Here is a 10,650-nt window from a genome sequence, read left to right as displayed (position 1 = left end):
TTGTTCATTTCACTGTTGCACTCATTACCTCTCATGATCTCCCTTCCCCTCCCTGTCTTCCTGCCACATTCCCCACTTTGATGCTCAGACCCACTTTTGGTCAAAGAGCATCATCTTTGGTTTATATTTCCAAAGTGTCACTACATTAGCAGCTGTTTTTCTTTCTCTAGTGGCTTCCATAATGATTCTGAAGGACCACAGTACTCCAGGGATTAGTCAGGGTAATATGAGGCATGCTCCTCAGAGCGTTGCCCCTATTAAGGTCTTGAGCCCACCTAGGGCTGAACCAGTCCCTGAAGAGACCATCAGTACTCTATCCTTCCATGTCTGTGTGGGGACATGGGAAAGCTTTTTTATCTTGTTGATAATCCCTTTAATTATCTTTTCCTCTTCATCAATCTGTAAACAGCAGTTACTCAGATTGAACTTTTCACATATCCCACTCTTTGAGGCAAGCAAATACTCTACAGCCAAAAGGTTGTGATAGACAGCATTTTGTGTTTTAGTTTGTTGTTTGGCTGATATGTTAAGGTATTTTGCTGTTTTACTAGTTATAATCTCAATCACTGTCTGAATCTGAATAATAAGGATGAGCATATTGATTAGGGTTGCAAACCTTATGCCTGGCTAATAAGATCCCCAGTACTATTAAAGCTTTGAACTTCTAGCCATTACTCCCAAAGGTGATAAATGGGGTTAAAATAGATATATGCTGATCATCATGAGAGCACACTGAGTAGGTGCATGTCCCAACAACTCTGCCTGAACAAGAATAACAAGTATCGAAAATGAGGGTTTTGGTAATAACACTTCATGCTTGAGTAGTGCACATAAATGAGTCACAGCCGTAGGCCTGGGAGTCCCCAGCTAGAGGGTTCACCAAGATTGGCAAGAAGAAAACAAAGAAGGGACTCATGCTCAAAGGTGAAATAGGCAACTCCTCAAGCTTCTGACATGTGTAGACTTGTCAGCTTCTGGTGTGACTACAGCAGGGCTGATATCTCATCACTCATGGTCTTCCATTGTCTCCTCAGAAGCAGAGTCCTGCTGGGGAAGGGTGCAGGCATTCTGGAGGGTGATCTTGCATGGTGAGGCTTGGTCAAAGGGGCACTCCCACTCAAGAGAAGCTGTTTTCACTCAGCTGTGATGGCCCAGGGAACAATCTTTGCTGCCTTAACTGTGGTGGGGTTGGATAAAACAACAAAAATTGGGCCCCTCTAGTTGAACATTCCATTTCTTTATCCAAACAGCATACCCTGGTTTATAAGGGTGTGTGAGAAGTGTCAGACTAACAGGGAGTCTCTCTCTTACTCAGTCATTGGTTTTAGAGAGAGTCAACCAGAGGACCTGCATCTACTGTCTCAGGGTGAGGTACTCTTGCAGGTCTGTGACTAAGGGGGGTGGGTGCCCAAAAGGAATTTCTAAAGGGAAAAGATCCATTGGCTTGGTGGGGCTATACCTAATCAATAGACAGTAACTTATCCCATTGTAGCTGGGTTTCCTGGCATAGTTTTTTGAGGTTGTTTTATTTTTTTTTTTTTCAATTTTAGAATCCTGTTTCTACATTCTACTTTTCCTAAACTCTGGGAGTGGTAGGCTGTGTGTAGCTTCCAAGTTATTCCTAAGCACATAGCCACCAACTGTACAACCTTAGCCATGAAGGCTGGCCCATTGTCCAATCCAATAGATACAGGAATTCCAAACTGAGGGATGATTCCCTGTAACAGGTACCTGGCCACTGCCTGGGCTTTCTCAGTCAAGTATGGAAGGCTTCCACCAATCCTGGGAAGGTGCAGAAAAACACCAGCAAATATTTACATCCTCTGTCCTGTGGCATCTCAATAAAGTCCACAATCAGGTTTTCAAAAGGAGTTCCTCAAACACTTTGCACCTGGGGTAGTGCTCTTGTTTCTTGTCAGGGGATGTTTTTGGCACACAGACTGCACCTTTCCCATATAGTCTTGATTATTCTAGACATCTTAGGGGCATAAAAATGCTGGGCCAAGGTGATCTCAAGAGCTGTTTACCCTGAAAGAGTTCCTTCAAGGAACAGCTTGACAAATGGAGCCTATGACTCTGGGATTACAATACAGTTATCAGCAAATTTCCACTGCCCATCTGTCAGGAAACGTCCTCCTTCAGTCTCAAACCAAGCCTGTTCTTGTGAAGTGTACCATGGGTCTCATTCAGACTAAGGGAATGGGAGCAAGGCAGCTGTCAGTAAGGCTGAGATTTGTCTTCCCGTGAGGGCTGCTCACTTGGCTTCCCTATCAGCTTTTCAATTTCCCTGAATAGCTGTCTCCCGCTTCTGGTGCCCTTGGAAGTGCATGACCCCTACCCACCTAGGGACCCATACAGCTTCCAGCAATTCCAGAATTTCTTTTCCATACTTTGTACTTTTTTCTGCTCAGTTAAGTAGCTCCTTTTGGCATGTAGGGCTCCATGGACATAAAAAGGCATATTTAGAATCCAACTTCCCCACACTTCTGCAGCAAGCTGGAGTGTCACATGAGAGCAACGAGCTCAGCTTTTTGTGTAGAGGTCCCAACCCAGCAGCAGATGTGCTTCAGTGACAGCATCCAGAGTCACCACCACATATCAGGAAAAATGTGTGCTATCCCAGACAAAGCTGCTACCATCTGTGAAATACTCAATGTCCACATGACTGATAGGCTGATTAGTCAAGTCCAGCTGGCTGGAGAACACCTCATCCATAACCTCCAAACAGTTATCCTCCAGGGGGCCTGAATTAACTGGCCATAGGGTGGCTGGGTTTAGAGTCCTTAAAACCTCTAGTTGGACATGTACTTTTTTACATACATGGCCATTCGGAAGTTTGTCAGCCATAACTTCCTTTATATTCCATAAGAGTCACAACAGAAGAACCCAGTCTGTGAGTTCTTGTGCTACAGTAAGTTTGTCTGTTTCAACCACCAAGATGGCAGTGGCTGCCAGGGTGCAGAGGCAGGGTGGACAGAGTTGGGAAACTGTATCAAGTTGCTTTGATAAATAGGTCACTGGGCAGTGCCAGAAACCTAGCAGCTGGGTCAAGACTCTTACAGTTGTTCCCAGTCTCTCATGTGCATATAGGAGGAAAGGTTTCAATCACATCTGGCAAGTCCTGAGCAGGGGAAATTGTGAGTGCCCTCTTAATTTCTTTAAAAACCTTTTCTTGCTCCTTTACCCATACCATGGGTACCTGTTCTTCCCCCTTTGTGGCTTCATAAAGGTGTTTTGCCAAGAGAGAGTAATTGGCCTCAACATTCTCTAATGTGCTGATGGGTCTTGGGAGCCAGAAAGGAACAAACAGCCTGTTTCCTCACATCCCAGTGTACATTGTCCTTGTGATAGGTGAAATCTGAGGTTTTCGACAGTATCCTGGTAAAACTGAGCTTTCTTTCAGCAAACCTTATATCCTGTCTTCCAAAAAAGGAAGAGAAGGAGGCAAATTCCTTCCATACAATCCTCTTGAGTTGGTCCAGCCAACAGAATGTCATCTATGTACTGAAGGAGTATGCAGCCATGCTGGTCATCTGAGAAATCCTTTAGATCAGATGCCAAGGCAGTCTCAAAGATAGTGGGGGAGTTTTTGGAGCCTTGTAGCAACTGAGTCCAAGTTAATTGTCCCTTTCTCCAGTATTAGGACTTCCCTATTGGAAGGCAAAAGTGGGTTGGCTTTGTGGGACCAGGTGGAGGCAGAAAAATGCATCCATAACATCCAGGCAGGTAAAGAGCTTTGCCTTAACAAGGATATGGCCCAAAAGCATGTACAGGTTTGGAACCATAGGTTGTAAAGTTGCTGAGTTGACTGCATGGAGGTCCTGAACTGGCCTAAAGACTTTACTCCCTGGTTTTTGAACAGAAAGCAAGGGAATGTTACCTTAGGAGTCTGTTAAGATGCTTTTGGATCCCAATTTGGGCCTTGTGAGAAATGTCGTATTGTCTCTTCTAACAGGAATAGATCCAGCTTTAATTCTACCACCACTGGAGGTATGTTCTGAGCCAGTCCTGGGTGGAGGGTAGTTGTCCTCATCCCATACTCCTGGAATCTTAAAGAGAAGCTTAGGTATCTCATGAATATCTTTCTTAGAGGCACAAAGTCACCATTCATCTTCCTGTGTGACAATGAGAGTTAGAATCTTGGCTTCAGGCCCTCTCAGCTTTAAGGTTGCCATGCCATCAGAGTCAAAATTATCTGTGCCCTTAGTTTGTACAAATATCTGCTCATCAAGGCTACAGGGCAATCAGGAAAGCACAGAACCTCATTCCTTACTTCATGCTTTCCAAGTTTGTATTTAAAGTCAGAAGAAGCTGTCATCAGACTTTCCAGGTGTGCTTACGAGTTTGGATGATGGGCTGCATTAGATCAATCAGAGCCTGAGGCTTTTCCATGCAGGAGGGGGTACAGTGGCACATAAGGGTATGGTGTCTCCTTGGAGTCCCTGACTAATGGTGGTTTCTCTGGCTTTTTACATTTTTTCCTGCACTTGGAAGCTGCTGCCACTTTGGCTACCATGACTCTACATGTTTCCTCTAGTTGAGGCTTTAGCCATGTGGGCCAAATGAGGACAACATCTTGCCACCTGTCAATGTAAGGAAACTGATCTGCATGCCCAGGCTGTCCTACAACTACTTCAAAAACTATTGACTGTGACCTTATCTTATGACCTTTCTGAGGGCCATCTTACACCAAAAGCAGGCCAGTATATTTCACAGAAGGTCTTAAGCTTTTCAGGAGTCATCTTGACTCTAATCTGTATTAAATCCCTTTCTAAAGTTCATAAGTATACACCCCAAAGAGGTGTTCTTCCTCTGACTTCCTCCCATTCCTTCTGTTGCTAAACATCAGAACAGAGACAAAAGAAGAAGGGATCAGTGATGTGGAGAGGAGGTAAGAGGTCATCCTTTTTGGCACACAGGGGAAAACAAATAACACTACTTGCTTTGTCTTTCTCCAAGTGCTCCCCTCACAAGGATTTATGTGTCTCTTAGCTGCAATGAGTCTGTATAAACCCTGGACCTGAGACCCTGTTAGGGCTCACCCTAGTCCATATGAGTTTGCCCCAGATCCGTGGATTGGGGCTCCTCACTCGCTTTGTAGCTGGCTGCATCTCAGACTCACAATTTCACACACTTGTCATGGAGCATGGTACTTCCACACTGCTCCATGAACCCAAGAGATATGGTTTCACCCCCAAAGGTGGTTACTATGGTCTCTCTCCTTTTGCCTCCTAAAGGCAGGCCTATTATCCAAATCTGGTTGCATACTATTTCATTGGTTATTTTAACCTCAGGGGCAAGGTGACCCTTCTCTAGTCTTACCTCTAATCCATTAGTTTTTGTTTCACTATTGCACTCATTATCTCTCATTTTCTCTCATTATCTCCCTTCCCCCTCCCTGCCTTCCTGCCACAAAACTAATGAAAATGCTGTGTTTTTCTTATTATCTTTTCAACAAAATTGGAAATTCCAGCTCTTGTACTGAAATAGGTTCTGCTCAGAAGCAGGGATTGTGGGGCAAGGTGGCCTAAACAATGTATACACATGTGAGTAAATGTAAAAATGATAAAGATTAAAAAATCCCAAAGGTTTGCATAATGTTCTCTACTTAGATAACATTTGTTTAAGATCTTTTTCTCTTTGTCATTCCATATTTTTACTATCTTGTGTCTGAGAATGAATTTTTATTTGTAAACTTGGAGATACTTGAACTTCTTGGATGTATAAATCAATGTATTTTTGTCAAACTTAGGTAGTTTTCAGTCATCAGTTATATTTTTTCTTTCTTTATTATCTTTCTGATTTAGAAGTATGGATTGTTAAAGCATCTGTAGTAATTTATAAGACCAAAACCACTGTGAGTGCACTCCTTTGCTGTCTCATCCAGCAATATTATGTATAACAGTTACAATTTTCTTGTAATTTTAATTTACTTAACTGCCAAGAATTTACACATTTCACTAACTTTATGGCCATTTAAGTACTAGCCTTCCAAAATTTCTCATTTCTCTACTGGGTTCCAAATATTTTTAATAAAAAATAAGAACTTATATTAACACTTTATCTCACACATATGTCTTTTATTTTTCTCTTTTAATATTGCTCCCATTTTAGATCACAGTAGCTGCATTTAGATATCTCTGGTGTGTATTACCAAATATAATAATTGTTGCTTTAGCACTCAGCCTGATATCTTGGTGAAGAAGCTTCCTAATTTAGTAGTTTGGGTAGATGTTTTAAGTTACTTTATTAGGATATTGTTGCTGGTAGTTAATTCTTAAGAAGTTAGTGTTTGCACAGTAAGTAAAATAGAGGGCTCAAAATTATTTTCTATGTGTGGTGGACAGTTTTGGAATTTATATTTTTTGAATAACATTTATTTTTCTTTAAATTAAAATACAAACTTCCAAATATCTGGGCTCTTTTACAGGGTTGTCTTTTCTGTTTTGCTAATATATTTGTATTTACACATGATAACACCATGGTTTTAAGAATTTATTGAAACATAATTTATGCAGCATAATTTTCAATAATTTATGCAGTCGTGCAAATGTCACTACAACCCAGTATTTATTTTGTCCATCCTCCAGAAAAAGTCTCTTGTGTCCTTTTGTACTCTATACCCACTTCCAAAACTAGTCAAAGACTATAACTGCTCTGTCTGCTATCTATATGGATTTGAATTTTTAAGTATGTCATAGAGAAATATACAAGGTGTACAGTGGTTCCTGTTGTTTTCAGTTAGCGTACTGTTTTATTCATTTCGTAGCTACACTAGTACATTGTTCTGTTACAAGGCTACATATTACTTCATTGTATTTATATAATTATCTTTTATTTACATATTTGACTTTAAATAATAACTTTAAAATACTGAATATTATAAATATTGCTCCCATTTTTGATTAGTGTACAACTTTTTGTATGCACATTTCATGGATGGAACTATGGTAGTGAAACAGGTGGATCTTACAGAAAGTTCATGTGGAAGTTTTTAAGAAACCTTCTAAATATTTTCCATAAAGGCTGTGATATTTTATGTTTACATAAACAGTGTATCAAAGTTTTGGTTTTTCTTTATCCTAGCCATCACAAATTTGTGTTTCTGTAAACAAATCACTTGTAAGTTATCAAAGTATTAGTATAAATAGCCAATGCAAAGGTTAACATGTTCAAGGGGATATTTGTAATTTTCAAACTTTTCAAACCTTCAGCATGAGAACTGTTACTTTCCCACACATTTCTAAAATATGTACTTAAATATATTAATCTATAGTTATAAATATGTTGGTATTTCCCTAAAAAATGATTCATTGTATTTGTATATTGTCTCAACTACCTTTTCATACATTAATCACATATTTTAATTGGAAATCATCATTTTACTTAATATAGAGATTGTGACTAATTCTCCCTTGCTCTTGGTCCTCTATGACTTTTAATTTTTACAGATTGTAGTATTTTATCTAAAATGAGTCATAAAGCTCATTATTTCACAAGTGAGGAGCCATAGAGCACATTGGTGTTTTCCCATAATAACACAACTAATGGAAGTCTTAAGACTCTAAAATATACCATGGCATCTATCTTTTGATTCCAGTGGTATAGCAACAGCAATATTAGTCATACTAAAACCAGGAAATTGGCTCATATATTATTTAGAGCTTCATATTGAAAATATTACATATTTTTTACAAATTTTATATACATTAAAGATACATACATTTAATGATAGCTGATAACATATCAGATATTTTCAAAGACCCTACCTTTAAGATTGACCACAAAAGGAGACTTAGATAATATGAAGTTTTAATTGTATTGTACAAGCCCTTAATGCTATAAAAAGATGCTAAATTAAAGAGATTAAAGAGAGTAGATTGAAAACATACAGAGATAAAATTAGTTTTAAAAGCTAAGTGTTTTGAAAGTATTAGTATTTCTTTAATAGCCCACATTCATTTAAATATGCCTTTATCTTTCTAATTTTCTACTTAAATATAACACTATTCACTTTGTCTTTTAATGTCAAATATGTAATATATACTTTAAGATTAAAATAGCACCTTAGGTTAAGTGATAATGAAGTCTCTGTTACATTTTATGGTTATGACTTTTATTTCAATAATAATTTAACATTTTAATTAAATCTGAAAATTTTCTTCCTATATATGTCCTTCATCCATTTTTTTATAATTTAATGAAGTGATTTTTCATTCCAATTAATAATATCTAGTTATAAATTTTAAAATCATTTTTAACAAAGTACCTCTGTATTATTCATGCTAAAAATCATTGGATAAATTGAAATTTAAGAAATACTTTGACTTAGCAGAACATGATTGAATATCACCTTATATTTAAAGTTAAGGTAAACTACTATACTTAGCATTAAGATCAAATACATTTTAAACAATCTTGACATAAAATATAAACTCTGAGGGATGAATAAATAGGAATAATACAAGAGTTCACACGTGGGATACTATGGAAATTCAGTTATTATAAGAGAAAATAGAGAAAGGGGATTGTGCATGGCTGAGAATAAAGGAAACCAATGTATTAGCTTTAGAGTCAGTGTAACATTTGTTTGAGTTCAGAATTAAGAAGTTTAGTTTCTTAAAGCATATGCAGAGCTGAGGTTCAATAAAGCCTTGTGCTCAAGAAATCACTAGAGTACAGAAGATGCTTTATGCCAGGGAAATAAAAGAGATAATTCCAGCATTTGTTATACAATACAAAATATTGGGTGTTCTAGAACAGAATGTAAAATACTAGGATCTAAAAATAAAAAACAGTTATTGAATAACCTTAGAAAAATATTAATGAGGGAGACTGTGCAAAAATTTTATAGTGTAGACTGAAACAGAAGCCCAAATTAAGAAACTCTTTAAAGAAGCAATGTGTAATCACACAGAAAGGAGAATACATATATAATCAAACATTTTGAATCATTTATATAGCTGAACTCAAGATAAAAAAGTTAGAAAAAATTAACTTTCTATTAGTAATATATAATCATAGTATTAACCACAGATCATTAATAGTGTTAATAATATAAATTAAAAACAAATTAATTTTTAGATTTCTCATAGAATATTATGGCTTTCACTTATGGCATCACTTTTATTCTTAAAGATATTTGTTTATATATAAAATTTTCAGTTTAAGAGTTTGAGTTCACAGGTTTAAAGTATTTGCTGTCACTTTATGTTCTATTTCTTTTTTGTTTTTGTTATTTTGCCCATTTCTGAGGAGCAATACCATGTTCTAATGTGTGTTAGGCAATCTACCACTGATCTATATCCCCAGTCTCTAATATTTCTTGTAAACATAAATAAGACACTGACATTATTCTAAGGAAAGAAAATTAATAAGATCTTTTATAATACTCTTAATTATAACTAAAGTTTTAAAGCAATTTAGGGTTATGTTCTTAATTGGAAAATTTATATTTGGGGGCTGACAGAGTGATTCAAGTAGTATAGCACCTTTCTAGTGAGCCTGAGGCCCTGATTTCAATCCCCATCAATGATGAAAAAATCTAAAAAGATTAGCTTTTTAAAATAACATCATCTCAAACATATGTTTTTGACATGAGTTTTGAATGATTGGGATTATTATTGTTAGACTATCTACTGATTTGAGAGAAAAATATAGCCATTGCATTTCTAATATCAGAAGTTTTCCATTTATAAGGCTTTTTTTTCTTTTCAAGACATAAACTGCTTGTCATGGTGGCACATAACTATATCCCAGATACTCAGAAATCAGAGGAAGGAAGATCACAAGTTTGAGGCCATCTGAGGCAAAGTCAGAGAGACTCTAGCTCAAACATATAATTAAAACATAAACTAGGCACTGGTGGCTCACCTCTATAATTCTAGCTACTCAGGAGGCAGAGATTAGGAAGTTCCTGGTTTGAAGCCAGCTCAGGCAAATGGTTCATGAGACCCTATCTTGAAAAAAATACATCACAAAAAAGGGCTGGTGGAGTGACTCAAGTTGTAAGGTCTGAGTTCAAACCACAGTACTGCACAAACAAAAATTAAAATGGCTTGTATTTAGCTTCAAATGACTTGATTAACTTGAGCAAAGGCATAGGTTCAATCACAATACTACAAAAAAAGGTATAAGTTTAGTTATTTTTTTCTCATTTGATTAGTGAAAAAAAATTAACCTTTAAAACATATTAAATATAGTTTCTGAAGTCAAAAAACAAAACATTCCCTGTTTTATTTTTTCCTCTTAGTTCAGTTACAGCTGTGTTTTTTGAATGTTGAGTCTTAGGAAAAATAATGGAAATCTCAAGGTAACCACTACTGAAAGGGTATCTAAGATGGCAGCTAGAGTAGGGAATCAGAATCCTAAGCTCCATGATTCCAGAAACCACCTTGAGAAATCAGAGCTACACCTAGGTAATTCTGATTGTTTCTAGCCAAAATAATAGCCACAACCACATTAGATGCACATAAAATTCAAAGACTGACTCTTAAATCAGACTTTAATTGCACCTAACTATCACCCTTGTTCTCCAATTTTGTTGAAGAGAAAACAAGAGATAATAAGAAAGACATAGAATTTTTGCTAGTTTGAATGGGTTAAAAAAACATTCCTTTCAAACTACTTAAGACACATAGAATGATTAAT

Source organism: Castor canadensis, chromosome 9 (genome assembly GCF_047511655.1).
Source record: "Castor canadensis chromosome 9, mCasCan1.hap1v2, whole genome shotgun sequence".
Classification (NCBI taxonomy): Eukaryota; Metazoa; Chordata; class Mammalia; order Rodentia; family Castoridae; genus Castor; species Castor canadensis.
This window is presented reverse-complemented; position numbering follows the sequence as displayed.